This window comes from Apium graveolens, chromosome 11 (assembly GCF_009905375.1).
Source record: "Apium graveolens cultivar Ventura chromosome 11, ASM990537v1, whole genome shotgun sequence".
Lineage (NCBI taxonomy): Eukaryota > Viridiplantae > Streptophyta > Magnoliopsida > Apiales > Apiaceae > Apium > Apium graveolens.
The window spans coordinates 111718748-111736028 of NC_133657.1; the positions used below are offsets into that span (position 1 = coordinate 111718748).

General features: G+C 36.0%; 1 non-coding gene across 1 annotated transcript; it reads right to left on the bottom strand.

Annotated features, from left to right (window-relative positions):
* Positions 1 to 16776: 16776 nt before the first annotated feature.
* On the bottom strand, positions 16777 to 16883 carry LOC141699070 (small nucleolar RNA R71). The gene has a single exon (XR_012565558.1). It is a non-coding gene; the product is annotated as a small nucleolar RNA R71 (small nucleolar RNA).
* Positions 16884 to 17281: the final 398 nt, after the last annotated feature.

Genomic DNA, 17281 nt, shown 5'->3' on the forward strand with positions numbered 1-17281 from the left:
GTCTTGACGTACTCTTGCTGACACCCACACCATGACACCATACAAGAAATTTATAGTCCGGGCAAGTAGAGCTGGCCAAATGTGCGGGTTTGAACCGCACATTCGGGACCGGTTCGTACGGAAACCGTAAAAAATTCGGACCGTACAGGACCGGTTCAAACCCGCCCAACTCGCTAAATTACATGAACCGAATACGAATTGTAAATTCATGAACCAGGAACCGCACGAACCCGCACAGCCCGCATGAGCCAAGCCCGCACGAGCCAAGCCCGCACGAGCCGCACGAGTCACTCAACCCGCACGGCCCGCACGCAACTGTGCTCATGCGCCAACACTTCTCCTCCCTCCCTGCTGCTTCTGCCGTGTCTGCTGTGACTGTAACGTTAACCTGCAGTCTGCAGACTCCAGTTAACGTTAACCTGCAAGTTAACGTTCCTGTTCCACCTCCAACGGCAACTTTTATCTCCTTATAAATATATACATATAAACAGCAATTTATTCACAATTTCTTCGAACTCAATTTGTGGTTCTCTCTCTCAATCTCAATTTCTCCGACCTCCAACTTCTTTCTCCGACCTCCAACTTCTGTTTCTCCGACTTCTTTCTCCGACTTCTTTCTCCGACTTCTTATAACTCATTCGCAATTTTCAATTCAACAACAAAGAGGGAGCATTTATAAATTATACTTATTATAACAAAAAATGGAACAGGGAAGAGGGATCATTTCTTCTCAAGGTTCAACCCTGTCCGCTTCGATGCTCCCGCCTCGACCCGGATCGACGTTTAATACCGAAGAAGGTATGTTATTTTCCGTGTTTTTGTGTGTTTTTGATGTTTGATTTTCCGGAAAACTATGAACTTGAGGATTTGAGGTTGAGGTTTGAGGATGAGGACGGAGTTGTTGTTGTCGGTGTTTGAGGATGAGGACGGATTTGTGTGTTATATATATATAATATATTGTTTATTCGTTTTGTAAAATATGTTTTTAATTGATGGTTGTAAATTGTAATTTCGTTTTCTATTCGTTTTTATTCGTTTAATTCATGATTGTAAGTTTTTTAATTGGTTATTGTAATTTTATTAATAGATTATAATATTTTTATTCGTTTTTAATTTTATTCGTTTTTTAATTTCTGTAGGTGCTACGAGTTCGAGACAATCATCGCACGTGTGGACATATTTTTCAAAAGAAGCTATGCCGGATAATCCGAATAGATTTAAAGTACATTGTTTGATTTGTGTACAAAATGGTAGACCACAGCCACCATTTAGTTATGCTCGAGGGACCGGCACGGGAACACTAAGCCGACATTTGGAGAATATTCACTCTATTACGAAGGCGAGTCACGAAAGCGGAGAAGCACGAAGAGGTCCACAACAATCACAACTCGGTGGTTTTATGACATCAACGGGAGGTGGAGGTATGCCTTTTTCCTATAGTAGAGATAGAATGATAGAAAATTTTGCTACTTATGTTATACTAGACGAGTTACCATTTTCTCACGGTGAGAGTGATAATTTAGAATATATGATGAAAACTACGATAAATCCGGCATTTAGAAAAATTCCTAGAAACACACTAAAACGTCACACAATAACACAATATCATTGCGCTAGAGCACAATTAATTGAATTTTTTCGAGAATTTGATGGTATGGTTTCGTTAACTAGTGATTGTTGGAGTTCGAGTCAAGGTGAGCCTTATATATGTGTTACCGTTCATTGGATTGGTATCGATTACATGTTACAAAAACGAATTATTGCATTTGATGTTATGGACGAATCACACACCGGTTATAATATTATGTCTAGAATTTTAGATACAATTAAAGAATTTAATTTGTTTAACAAGGTATTCACAATTTCCTTAGATAATGCTGCTAATAACAACAAATGTATTAATTATATTAGGACCGAAATTCCTTTAGTTTTAGATGGAGTATTTTTACACATTAGATGTTGTGCTCACATAGTTAACTTAACGGCTCAAGTAGGAATTCAACAAATAACTAATTTATTAGAACCTATTAGGAAGGTAATTAAGTATCTACGTTTGGCGGGTAAATATAGGTCTAGGTATAAGAAATTGTGTAAAGAAAATGGACTAAGGCCGAAAAAATGGGGTATCGATTGTCCTACAAGATGGAGTTCGACATATAAATTACTTGTTGAAGCAATTAAATATAAACCCATTATTACCATCTTATATAACGACGATCCAATTCACCAATACGAAGTAGGAATTATTACCGAGGAAGATTGGGAATTAGCATCTACTGTACGTGACATACTTTATTGTTTTGCGCATGCTACTAAAGTTTTTTCTTATGTTTATGAACCAAATGTACACCATTGTATCATTGAATGTGTTAGTATTGTTACTACTTTAAAGGAATACGAAGAAAATGATAATTTTAGTGATATTATTAAGGATATGAAAATTAAATGGATCGAATACTTTACCGAATTTCCGTATATTTATGGTATTGCATGTCTTCTTGATCCCGGTGTTAGGAAGGAAGGTTTAGAAAATATGTTAGAACATTATTATGCTATGTTAGGAGTTTCATATAATCATGTTTTATATGTAACTAATTGTTTAAATTTGTTGTTTCGTCTTATAGATATGTATGCTCCAAAAACTCAAAGTACTATACCACCAAAGAGTAGTAATACTTCTAGTAGGTTTAGTAGTACCATTTCATCTATACTAACCAAAAAACAAAAATGTAGAATTTCCCAGTCATCTACCGTACCTTCTTCTGCCACTAGTATGGTTCACGAATTTTTTTCATATAGTTATGAGTTAAATGATGATTTTGATATACTAACATGGTGGAAGAATCATGAGTTACAATTTCCGGTTTTAGCAAAAATTGCAAAGGATATTTTAGTTGTCCCCGCTTCTACAATTGCGTCCGAGTCCGCTTTTAGTGCAGGCAGAAGAGTGTTAGATGAGAAGAGATCCAGTCTTGCGCCAGACGTTGTAAAAATTTTAGTTTGCAAAAAAGATTGGGATCAAGCCGATAAAAGACAACAAGGAAGGAAAGAAGACTCCGACGATGACGACGAGCCATGGATGACAATGGATACTTCATCTGAATCGGGAACCTCAACTAGCGAACAACTTTAGAACAAATATTTAATGTAATTTTTTTTTTAAGTTTTAATATCATTTGATTTGTAATTTTTTAATGTTTGATACGGTTTGTTCCGTTTTTTAGAGAGAGAGGAGTCCTCTCACATCATTTGTAATTTTTTTAAATTAATAAAATTTATAAGAGGTACCGTCCTCTTTTTAACCAAAAATTTAAAATAATAAAATTAATTGATTACAACTATAATATTTTGAATAAATTATGTGAGATAATAGAAAATAATGTTACATTTTGCTATTTATTTTTTATTAATTGATTATTAATTTCGAGTTATTATTGCTCGAGTTTTCAGGAATTATTGCTTCCAGTCAGGATCTGAATTATGCAGCCCGCACACGGCTCGCCCAGCCCGCACACACGGCTCGCCCAACTCACGAATCCAACCCGCACAGCCCGCACACACAGCTCGCCCGCGAATTTGTTCGGTTCGTTCGGTTCGGTTACGAGTCCTGTTTTAACGGGTCAAACCCGGCCCGAGCCCGGTTCGTAATTCAGCGGTCCGGTTCAGTGTTTAAATACGGAGTGTTCAACCCGTGTGCGGCCCGGCCCGGCACGCAGGGACCGCATATGTGGCCAGCTCTACGGGCAAGTGAGGATGGTCAAGGTCAATTCTGGCCTAAACGTTGCCGCCCCTCGTCATGTAAACCAAAAATCTGGAGATTTTCTGACTAGGTGGTACACTTTGACCAAACTGATCAAGTAGTAACATGAACTAACTACTTCATAAATCGTAAACATCAGGTTTTATAACACTTTCGTTTTGTTTTGTCCAACACTCATATTTTATCTGCTGTGTCGTGAGTCGGGTTCAGAAACAATTTTGTAAAGTATCTGTCAAACTCGATTAACTCCGCATACTCTTAGAGTCCTAGTCATGCTCGTGTCTGACTTTTTCAAAAAAAAAAAAATTTTGAAAATGTCACGAAAAAGTATCAAACGCCAAATTATACAAATATATATTACTCCTATAAAGTAAGACAAAAATATTTTATTATTGAGTTTTAAGTTTTTAATGGAGAAAATGTTGCATTACATTTAAACTACCGTTATGTATTTATGACATTGTAGTATAACATGCAACACTATAGGACATGGCGTTGCATTAGATTTTTTTTTTTTTAAAAGAACGCCGGCTTGGAATTAAAAATATGATGTGACATATAGAACCCACCTGCAAGACCCACAAATACTGGCATGTGGCCCTACGAATATCGTTGTATTTGATTCACGGTGTTACAGTAGAGACTTTAGTATTGTCTGAGATGTTGCACTATTTAATTAATATTAACCAGTGTTGTCTAGGATGATGGTTCTACTTTTCTTAAATTTTATTGTCGACGATCCAGCCATACGAATGTTAATACATGTTGATTTTATTAACGAGTAACGTTTTTAAGAAAATTTCAAGATTTAAATGGTATGGTTTGAGAATAATCATATCGGGATCAAAACATATTTACATTAACTACTCTTATCCTGAATGATGGTTCTAGTTTTTAAATTCATTTTCAAAGATCTAACCGTATGAATGTTAATACTTATTGATTTGATTATCGTGTGATTTTTTTTAAAATTTCAACATGTATACGGTGTGGTTTTAGAATAGTCAAACTGTGGTCAAAACGGATTCACATTAACTAGTCGGTCCAGAATGATGGTTTCACATTTCTTTTAAAATTTGTTTTCGACGATCCAACCGTGCGGATGTGAATACGTATTGATTTTATTAACGTGTAATGTTAAAAAAAATATTTGAAATTAAATAGTGTGGTTTGAGAATAATCATATCGGAAGTAAAATAGGTTCACATTAACTACTTTTGTCCCAAAGGAAAGTTAAAATTTGTTTTCGACGATCTAACTGTACGAATGTTTGTGACGGCCTCAACCCCGGGGTTAGGAGTTGACGTCACCAAACGGGACAAACAGAATTATAAACAACAAGGTTATTATTATTATATACTAATATGACCCAAACCAATATCCGATCCAGGTTCAAGTATGATCCAAGTTATACATTAATATAAACCATTTATTCAAAAAGTCTGACACGCTAACTTATTCAGCAACTCATCAGACCCCACACGGTCTGATACTAACTACATTTGTGGAGCCGGGTCCTGAAGGGGCTGAGACACGGTTTTACCAAGGTCTGACTGGTCTTCTAGGTATCTGCAATATATATATATAACAGGTTGCAAGGGTGAGCATAATTACTCAGCAGTACTAACATATGAATATCAAGATAAAAATAGTAGGTAAACAGTTATAGGAACAGAAATATAAATCAACATGAAATTCGTAATCTGTAAATCATTTCGAGCATTAGTAAATAAAGAAGAGCTGAGATAACTGGATATCATTGACTAGCATGTTTTAACAAAACAAACGCAGTTGTGTGCTGTGTAAGTAGCAGAGTTCAATTTTAGCATGATATTCACATATATTAATCAACTGTATCAATCACTTATTCCCTTACGGGAATCACAAAGCCAAATCAAATACGTAACGGATATGTGAAGAGAGTTGATCAGGCTATCAACACCAGACGGTTCCAACTACCATCCCATTTACATGTTCTGGAACTCAGAGACTAGCTAGGTCTCTAACCTGCTGGACTAATCGGTTATGAAATGCGCGCAACCGAGTTAGCCTATTACACAACCTTAATAGGCCACTCTGGCCCCTATGTATCCCATATCTGATCATTTTATCCAGTTTTCAAAACACTTGTACCTGTCTCATTTCAAAATCATTCATTTTAATATCACACGTAAAACTAGTTCACAAATCATTTTCATTCGAGATAGGTACCTTTCAAAGATACTTTTCCCCAAAACGGTTTGAAACAGTTATTTATAACTACAGGGGATACGTAACTTAAAACGTTTCTGTTCCTTTACGAGAATAAAATAACAGTCTATTCATACGTACTGAACCATAAAAGAATGGTCAGGGTACTTTCCTTGCAACGCTTTCGAAACCTTAAGTAGCTTTTACGCTGACTTCGGTCCTTGTGAAACTCGAGTGGGATCTACAGTAACAGAATACCCTAATTAGTTATACCGACATGCTTGATATCCTCGATCCTATATAACCCAGTCTGATAACCCAACTCGTATAACGATTATACACGCAATCACGTAATCTGTATTTATATAAGGGGAAAATGTTTTGTATTACAAAGTATATTTCTTGTATTTAAAATAAATTTTTAGAAAATTTTGACAGCAACTCTTCTGTTTATAAGCCTACCCGTCGAAACATAATTGACGTCAACAACCAATGAATCTCAATTCACGCTACAACACAAATTCCACAATTCCATAATTATTTATATACGAAACCAATTATACAAATTATTTTATTTATTTTATAAAATTAGGACTCAGAAAGTATTATCACAGTCTGCCGTTGACTCACCGAAGTTCATCGTCAACGGCGGTAAAATCCACGGCTACCCGATAAATTTTCGGGTTTCCAACGTAAATTTCACTGGTTTAATGTAATTGTTTCTCACACGAAAAATATGTTTATTTCACGAATATTACTCGAACAAATTTTTCCAGCAGAAATTAACAAAATAATATCAAAATAAACTAACAGCCACGCGCCACACGCGCGAAACGAAAAAGGAAGAAACAGGGCAGCACATAACCAGAAGCACAGAACCAAGGCAGCACACACAGCCAACACACACACAACACTCTACTCACACACACATATACACGCGTATACACACGTATATACACACATACACATATATATATATATATATACATATATATAAGGTAAGCAAAACAGAACCCATCGGAATCAAGGCGGCACCACCGGAAAATGCAGCACCCAGCCAAGAAACAGGAGATGAAGAAATATCGGGGGAAAAGAGAAAGGAACAGAGAGATTGTGAGGGAGAGAGAGAAGAGAGGCTCGAGAGAAATCGAGAAAGAGAGAGAGACAAAGAATCGATGTTTGCCCCCTCCCTCAATTGACACAACAGCCCACACTCATGTTGCACAGGCATAAGGCACGTGTCCAGTTTTATTGGATACGTATCGATTTATTTTTATTTTGACTGACTGTAGGCTAATTTGCCCCGCAATAAACTCTTTTAATGATAAACTCTGCAAATAATTATTAATCAGAACAATACCAAAATGATCTTAAAATGTTATAAATGTCTTGAAGTTAATAAAAACATAAATTTCATAATTTTAAAATAATTTCTGAAATATAATTTATACCCGCTTTTAACAATTAAATGAATCAACACGCAGGTGAAATTAATCCCAAAAATTTCCAAAATAATTTTAAAATTCTTAGAATATTATAAACTTCATAAAATATGAGTTTCGTGATTTTTGAAGAATTCTGGAATTAAATACCGATTTTACAAGTAAATACAATCAGAAAATCATTTAATGATAAATAATTAATGAAATATTGATTTCTCAATTTTATAAAATCCAAAAAAATAATTAGTGAAATTATAAAATCATTAAAATAATTTTAGAGACAATCCAAATATTTACGAAATTAAAACTGCAATAAAATCACTTTTAAAAGTAAAACAAAATCATACAACTCAATAATAAATTACATAATTCAACCCTATACATCAATAATTACACATAAATAATAAAACAACACACCGCTGTCAAATCCAATACACATATTTTTTTTAATTAATTATTCAACCTTTACACCTTTAAAATAATACAAAATATACGAGTCATTATATCCTTCCCCTCTTAAAAAGATTCTGTCCCCGGAATCTGACTTGACTAAATAAATGAGGATATTTATCATGCATGTCTGGCTCTAACTCCCAATTAGACTCTTCTACTTGAGGATTTCTCCAAAGTACTTTAACTATAGGAATAGACTTATTTCTAAGGACTCGCTCTTTACGATCTAAAATCTGGATTGGCTGTTTCAACATAGGACAAATCTGGCTGAAGCTCAATTGGTTCGTAGTCTATCACTTGATTCGAATAAGGAACATAGGGTTTCAACATGGATACGTGGAACACATTATGGATATGTTGTATCTACGGCGGCAATGCTATCTCGTAAGCAACTTTCGCTATTTTCTTCAAAACTGCAAATGGTCCTATAAATCTAGGGCTAAGTTTACCTTTCTGACCAAATCGCACTAAACCTTTTCAGGGTGAGACTTTCAACAATACCAGTGACCCTACTTCGAAGTTCATGTATTTTCGATGCAAGTCCGCATTCTTTCTCTGTCTATCCTGGGTTGCTTCTAACCTTTTCTGAATCAATGCTATTGTATCTTTAGTCTGTTCAACTAGCTTGGGGCCTAACACTTACTTCTCTCCTACTTCATCCCAATACAATGGTGATCTACACTTACGTCCATACAAAGCTTAATAGGGTGGCATTCCAATGCTGGCATGATAGCTATTGTTGTACGAGAACTCAATCAAAGGTAAGTGTTCGTCCCAATTTCCCTTAAAATCCAAAGCATAAACCCTTAACATATCTTCTATGGTCTGAATTGTTCTCTCACTTTGACCATCCTTCTGAGGGTGATAGACGGTACTCATATTCAGCTTAGTTCCTAGATTTCTTGAAACTTGGTCAAAAACCTTGAATTAAACCTTGGGTCTCGATCTGATACAATAGACACATGAACTCCATGCTTGGTTACTATTTCATCCAAATACAACTTAACTAACTTTACCAAAGAATACCTTTCGTTGATCGGATGTAAATGCGCTGACTTTGTTAATCTGTCAATAATTACCCAGATAGAATTGTGATTATCTTTCATCTTTGGCGATCCCACCATAAAATCCATTGCAATCTCTTCCCACTTCCAGTAGGGAATCTCCAAAGGTTGTAACAATCCACTTGGCCGTTGATGTTTTGCTTTTACCATCTGGCACACGTGACATTTGCCAACCCAATTTGCAATATCCTTCTTCATTCCTGGCCACCAGAAGTTTTTCTTCAAATCTTGGTACTATACTAGCCAACTCTGTGAACTTGGCTTCATACTCTGTGACACTTCTGTCACCTTGCTTCAACTCCAAAAACTCCATCTCCATCTGACTCTGGAGACAATCCAGAAAATATTTTTCCAAGAACAGTTCTGTAAATCAGGTCCATGGAATAGGACCTTCTCCTTTTAATGCTCGGGTAGACTCCCACCAATAATTTGAATCATTTTTCACAAAATAACTAGCATAATCTGTCTTTGAATCCTCACTCACCTTGGTGAGTGTAAAAGCCTTCTCCATTTCCTTCAACCAGATCCTGGAAGCAACAGGATCCACTTCACTTTTAAATTATGGGGGTTTCACATCCTGTAAAGACTTAAAACTAATAGCTTGGGTCATCCCCCTCATCTGGTGCTGCTGTTGGATTTGCAGCTGCTGCTGTTGGATTTGTTGCTGTTGTTGCTGTATGAGCTGCTGGTGTTGTTGTTGTTGTTGCTGAAATTGTTGTTGTTGATGGTGGAATTGTTGTTGCTTTTGGGCCAGCTGGGTAGATTGCTGATGCAACAAATTTATCAATTCACTCATGGAGGGATCCCCAGTAGATCCATGGTTGGGTTGAGAATTCTTCTTTAGTGGTATTCTCCTGAAACATAGCAGTCATATATAAGAAAATGGATTGCTCCAAATAGTTTATACATATGTACCAGGAGAGTGTTGCAACTAAGTCAATATCCTCATTCCCAGTTAATTGGATCCATCCTGAGTGAATGATCATATTCTAGAAATACCAGCAATAGAAGCAACAATAATAGTAACAACAATAATAACAACGCACAAGTATATTTGAAAACTGAACAACATAATAAAGCAGCTACTATATAACAACCAACAGAAATCCAACCGATACAACTGAAATCCAACTAGAAAACCATCCGAGTACACAACAAAATTGGCTGACATAGCAGCCTCCGCCTACTACAAACTATAACAACATAATGTACTGTTAGATATATGTGTGATGTCATTTCTAATATGATTTGTGTTTAGTTTTCAGATCTTACTTAACAGGACAAATCAGTACTTAACTGGAAATCAGTACTTATACTGAAGTCAGGACTTAAGATATCAGAACTTAAGTTGTCAGAACTTAAGTTATCAGGAGATATTTATCAGGAGATAATATCAGGACTTAAGGAGGCTTTCAGATAAGGAAGGCAGCTGATTGAAAGGAAAGAAGATCAAGACAAACATAAGAAGAGATATGCATGGAGAAGAATTCTATAAGGAATAGAATACTTGGAAGAAAAGATGCATGATTGATATATATTAGGAAGCAGAATTATATTCGATATCAATTAGAAGATTATCTTGTAACTGTGTGTCTATATAAACACAGCATAGGGTTTACACTATATGTGTTATCTTAATTGAGTTTATTATTCATTGTAACCCTAGCAGCTCTCGTGATAATTTGTTCATCACTGAGAGAGAACAGTTCTTTGTAACAGAGTTTATTGTGTTGAATAAAATCTGTGTTTTGTTACTTGAGTTCTTATATTCGATTTGATTGTAGTAAACACTATATTCAACCCCCTTCTACAGTGTGTGTGACCTAACAAGTGGTATCAGAGCAATCTGTTAACATACATACAGTAAAGATCCAAAAACAATCATATCTGAAGAAGCACAAACTCCAACCAAGCCCACCAAAACTGAAGAAACTCCAAAGACTTAAATCCATAATCGATATGAGACTATTAGGGTTCCCATACTGAAACCTTCTGAGTATCCCATATGGAAGGTGAGGATGTCTATGTTTCTGGAAGCTACAGATCCAGAATACCTTGACAGAATTAATGAAGGACCACACAAGCCAACCAAGCTCTCTGTTATAGTTGCAGATCAGCCAGCACAGACTGTACCAAAGGAGAAAAGTGAATATACGGCTGAAGATATCTCATTTATTGCAAAGAATGCAAAGGTAAGACATTTGCTGCACAGTGCCATTGATAATGTAATGTCAAATAGGGTAATTAACTGCAAGACTGCAAAGGAGATTTTGGGATGCCTTGGAGACAAGATGTCAGGGAACTGATTCAATTAAGAAGAACAGGAGGATTATACTCACTCAAGAGTATGAGCACTTTGACTCAAAACCTGATGAGTCATTAACTGGTTTATATGATAGATTTGTAAAAATCTTGAATGATCTGTCACCGGTGGATAAGGAATATGATCTTGAAGATACTAATCTGAAATTTCTTTTAGCTCTTCCTGAAAGTTGGGATTTGAAGGCCACAACTATAAGAGACAACTATGCTCTTGATGAAACTACTCTTGATGAAATTTATGGTATGCTCAAGACTCATAAACTTGAGATGGATCAAAGAAGCAAGAGACATGGGAGAAAATCAAGAACAGTTGCTCTGAAGGCTGAGGAGGAATCCCCTAAAGTGGTTGTCTCAAAGAAAGGTAAAGGAAAGGCTCTCATCACAAAGTCTGATACTGAGTCATCAAGTCCTGATAGTGATGAGGATTCAAAAACTGAAAGTCTATCCGAGATGGACCCTGATGAAGAGATGATAAAGCTGTGTGCTTTTATTGTGAAAGAAATCACAAAGATTGCATACAGGAAATTCAGAAGGGGAAAGAAGTTTTCCAGGAAAGGTGCAAGTTCTGATAAGAAAGGTTTCAGAAAATCTGAAGGTAAAGGAGGAAAGTCTGACAGAGGAGATTACTCAAATGTCAAATGCTGCAACTGTGGTAAGAAATGCCACATATCTCCTGATTGCAAGAAAGGAAAAAGTGATAAAGGCAAGGCTCTTGTCACAAAGAATAAAAGCTGGACAGACAATTCAGATTATGAAAGTGAGGTGAACTATATCTTGATGGCAATTACTGATAGCAGTTCTGAAGCTGCTGAGTTAAAGGTACCTCAAACAACTTATGCTTTTCATACTGATGATATTACTGAGTTGAGAAGATATTTTAATACCATGTTCATTAGTTATAGAGATCAAACTTTAACATGTGAAAGATTAACTTCTGAAAATCTTGCTTATAAAAAGAGGAATGATTATTTAGAAAAAGAGTTAGTTATGTTCCATCAGACTCAGAAAGATAGAGATGATGTTTTCTATGTTAGAGATGAAGTGCTTAAAATGAATGAATCTCTAAAAACTGAGTTAGAAAAGGAAAGAGAGATTATCAGGACCTTGACTAACTCTGGCAGAACAACTCAGAATTTGTTAAGTAGTGGAAACTGGAAAGAAGGCTTAGGTTATGGAGATGATAAGAATAATAAAGGAACTTGTTAGGTCCCAATATGTTTGTAGAAGGGGGGGTTGAATACAAACAATACTGAATAATCGAATTTAGTGCGGAATAAAAAATTGAAACAAAATTCAAGTTAAATAAAAATATTATTAAACTTGAAAGGTGTTACAACTACGGTATCGATTACAAGGGATTAATCTCAAATTAATTATCACAAATCTAGAATAAATTCGACTTGAACTTTTTCTATTTTTGCAATAAAAAGATTCAAATGCTAAACGCAATTTGAGATTAAGTTCTAGGGATTTTGATCCGCTAGATAGTTACACAAGAACGAGAGAATGATTTCTAGTTGTTTGGATTTAACTTGGAAACTAGAAATTGTGATCTTGAATTTAGCAGATAAAAATGAAATATTATGCTTCTTCTTTTTCTGTTGTGTTCTTGGTTTGTTGAGAATGGATAAAAAAGTATTCTGCTGCTTCTGTTATATTTAATTCATTCAACAGACCTACTTGAACTGGAAAGACAATCTGATAATTGGCATGACAATCGGCAAGACAATCCATTGAGTTAGCAAGACAATCTGTTGAACCACCATGACTTTCGGCAAGACTATCTCCTGAACTAGTATGACAATATGTTGAACTAGCAAGACAATCTGCTGAACCAGTAGAACTTTCGGTGAGACAATTGAAATGACTTGGCATGAGAATCGGTATGACAATCCAGATTGTCATGCTAGTTCAATTTCAATTGTCTTGCTGAATTAAAACTGATTTTAATCCAATTAAAATTCTGAAAATTCTTAATATTAATTCAGAATTAATTAATCAATTAATTCAATTAATCAATAAATTAATCTTTGTAGATATAATTTATTTTCTTAATTAAACTATATGACTTAATTAATTAATAGAGAATTAATACTAAATTTGAACATCAACCATTCTTCTGAAAATCTTCTGAAAATCACTGAGAATTATGAATCAATTCCACCACTTCAATGTTGACACTCGATGTACTGTCTGGTTCATGAGTGACTAACTTCCATGACGTTTCTTCATGTCTTGACTTTGATACTTGATTTTCTTCAGATTAAATCCCTGTAATTATCTGATACCCTGACGAGATCTCTGTCACTTGATTAAATCTACAATCTTGATTTGTATCACTGAGGCTTGATCAATTTCTTGAGCTTCTTCCAGTGAATTAATTCCCCAAGTCTGTAGATGAACCTTGTTTCTGAATCCTTTGACAGATGTTACTTTGTGAGATCTCTTTGACGGTAGATCCATTATTTACTTGTTACATTCTTATTTGAATTGAGTTAAATCCTCGAATAAACAAATAGGCTATGACATATGCCTTTCAGAACTGTAGAAATTGAGCCTATAGTTGTTAAACAGAAGCCAAAGGTAAATCCTGTTAAGTTTGTAGCTGTAAAGTCTGATATTGATAAATCAGAAGTTAAAGAGAAATTAACTTCTGACAAACCAAAACAGGATAAGCCAACTGAAGTTAACATAGGCTTAATGACAAAGAAGCAGCTTAAGCATACGCTGAAAGATGTTAAAAATGTAAACAAGGTAAAACCACCTAGGAAAAATAGGAATGGAAAGGTAGGTGTGAATAAAAGTAATGATTATAAGCCTGTTCCTAATGCTCCTAGAAAGAAATGTTATAACTGTGGAAATTCTAACCATCTGGCTTCTTTTTGCAGGAAGAATAAGAACATAAACTCCTTACCTTCAAAATTAGGAGTTAAGAGTCAGTCTGTTAGTTATAGGCCAAAAAATCCTTGTTTTCATTGTGGTATTTTATGGCATTCCATTTATACTTGTAAGGAATATCATAGTTTGTACAATGATTATTATCAAATAAAACATTCTTTAAAGAAAGTTTACATTATTCCTTCTAGTGTAAGTTCTGATGCAAAGTCTGATATTGTAAATTCTGATAAGAAAACTGTTAACATAAACTCTGATGCTAAATCCGCTACAAATGTTAACAAACTTAATAAGGCCAAAGGATCCAAGCAAGTCTGGGTCCTTAAAACTAATCATTAGTGGTCTTTGTGATTGCAGAGCAACAGGAAAAATATCCTAGTTCTGGACAGTGGATGTTCAGGACATATGACTGGAAATAAAGCCCTGCTATCAGACCTTATGGAGAAAGTTGGACCAGGTGTTTCTTATGGAGATGGCAATATGGGAAAAACTCTGGGATATGACAATATCAATCTTGGGAATGTTGATAAGTGGCATTTTATACCACTTAGAACGTCTTAAAATGGCTTAAATTGGTGTCTTGAAATCAAGTATTTTGTGTATTTGATGCGTTTTTCTAGTGTTTATGCATTTCAGGGTATTAGTTGCATTTCGGAGGAGGAATCATCAAGAATAAGCCTTGGCATGTGTTCACCATTGCGAGAGGAAAAGAACGGGCAGATTACGGTGAAGAAACGGAGCAAACCTGGAAATTTTCCAGTAGGGTCCTGCGCGCCTGCGCAGCAATGCTGAGCGGCCGCGCAGCAGCCTTGCGCGCCCGCGCAGAAATGCTGAGCGGCCGCGCAGGGTCGGGGAAAATAATATATTGTTTAGACTTCTACTTCTGTTTGGCTTCCAACTTCTATGTAATCTGAGTTTTATGGGACTATTATATAAGTAGATTTGAGACGTTTTTCACAGAGAATAAAGAGGGGATTATGTTTTAGATTGTGTTTTGCAAGAAGCGAAGGAGATAAGGAAGAAGACCGATTTAGCACACAGCAACGAAGAGGAAGCATATATTCTTGTGATTCTTGTTTCGTTGTAACGTTGGATGCTAGTTTTCTTGCTTTGACTTATTTACTCTTGTGACGTACTCTGTTTTAATATAATTAGTTTAGTTGTTATTTTCTTGTGTTTGTTTATCATGATTTCATATGAACCCATGATGGCGATAAGTTCTATTATGGGCTAATCGTGATCATGGGGTTGCAACGGATTTATTATGGAATTCTTTAGTTAATTGTTTAATACTTTAGTGTGTGATGATTGCATGATATCTAGTATTGGTTGTGCGTATTCGTCTTATGTGCGTCGCGAACATATAAGATAGGGTGTTAATCTCTTGTGAAGCGACAGTGGATCTTGAGATTTAGAACTTGCCATGCTAGCATAGGTTCATGTACATTGTGCATGATTAGTGGGTAACTCTAACAGTTTTATTTGCCCTATGTAATCAAAAGGAATAACTTGTGCTTAAATCGTTGTGTTGTCAATTTCTGTAGACATATAGGAACTCAACATAATTGATGACTATTCAATTTCTATCTTAATTGTGGATGTTTGGTAGAATGGTATTAGTACAATGAAAGTTGGCTTTTATCAGTTTTGTGTTATTTGATTAATATCATCACTGTCACATGCTAAAGGTAATAACTATGGCTATAGAAGGAAGTAATAATGAAGTTGTGATCTCATGAGTGTTTTATTATTGATAAATTGCAGTGTTAGTTAAGTGGTTAATTAAGTAGTTAATTATAGTTAATATTTAATCAACAATTTTAAGTGTTATTATCTTAACATTGAGAAGTAATCATACATTGGTGAGTGAGTTAAATTAGACAATAACTTAGTCTGAGTCTCTGAGGGAACGAACTAGAAAGTATTCTATATTACTTGCGAACGCGTATACTTGCATGAATATTAGTGCGTGATTTCGCCCTAACAAGTTTTTGGCGCCGCTGCCGGGGACTCGGCGTATTTGTTTAGTTTATGTACTTACCATCATTGGTCATTAGGACTCAGTGATTAGGACGTAGTAGTTAATTACTCTTTTCGGTTGTGTTTCAGGTACTTTAGTGCATTTATGCAAACTCGTTCTCGTGCTCGCAAGAGGACCTTAGATACAGCTGAGGAGAAAGACGAAGTTCTTGATACACCGGAGAAGTTAGATTTTGAGGATTCGGATTCAGGAACTGAGCAGAAAGAACCAGTAAACATGGGAGATCATATTGTTCAAGCTGATCCAGCTCTTATGGATTTTTCTCGGCCTAAAATTGATGACATTCAGTCAAGCATCCTTCATCCGGCTATTCAAGCTAACACCTTTGAAATCAAGCCGGGCACTATTCAGATGGTGCAGAATTCTGTTTCTTTTGGAGGAGCGGCAACTGAAGACCCCAACATGCACATAAGGAATTTTGTCGAGATCTGCAGCACTTTTAAGTATAATGGCGTGACTGATGAGGCTATCAAGTTGAGGCTTTTCCCATTCTCACTGAGGGATAAGGCTAAAGACTGGTTACATTCTGAACCAGCTGGGTCAATCACTACGTGGCAAGATCTTGCGTAAAAGTTTCTGGTGAAGTTTTATCCAATGGCAAAGACTGCTGCTATGAGGAGTGCTCTTACTCAGTTTGCGCAGCAACCTACAGAATCTATGTGCGAGGCGTGGGAACGCTACAAGGAAATGTTGAGAAAATGTCCATATCATGGAATGCCGGATTGGATGGTAATCACTGGTTTTTATAATGGTTTGGGGGCTCAATCTCGGCCCATGCTCGATGCAGCAGCTGGAGGCGCCTTATGGGCTAAAAGCTATACTGAGGCATACAATCTTATTGAGACGATGGCTGCAAATGAGCATCAAAACCCAACTCAGAGGATGACATCAGGCAAGGTAGCAGGTATTCTGGAAGTTGATGCAGCCACCGCTATTGCAGCCCAGCTCCAAGCGCTATCAATGAAGGTTGATTCTTTGGGTACGTATGGAGTTAATCAAATAGCTATGGTTTGTGAGCTTTGTGCAGGTTCTCATGCTACGGATCAGTGTTCTCTTATCAACGAATCTGTTCAGTATGTGAATAATTATCAGCGACAACAGCAGCCTGTGCCAG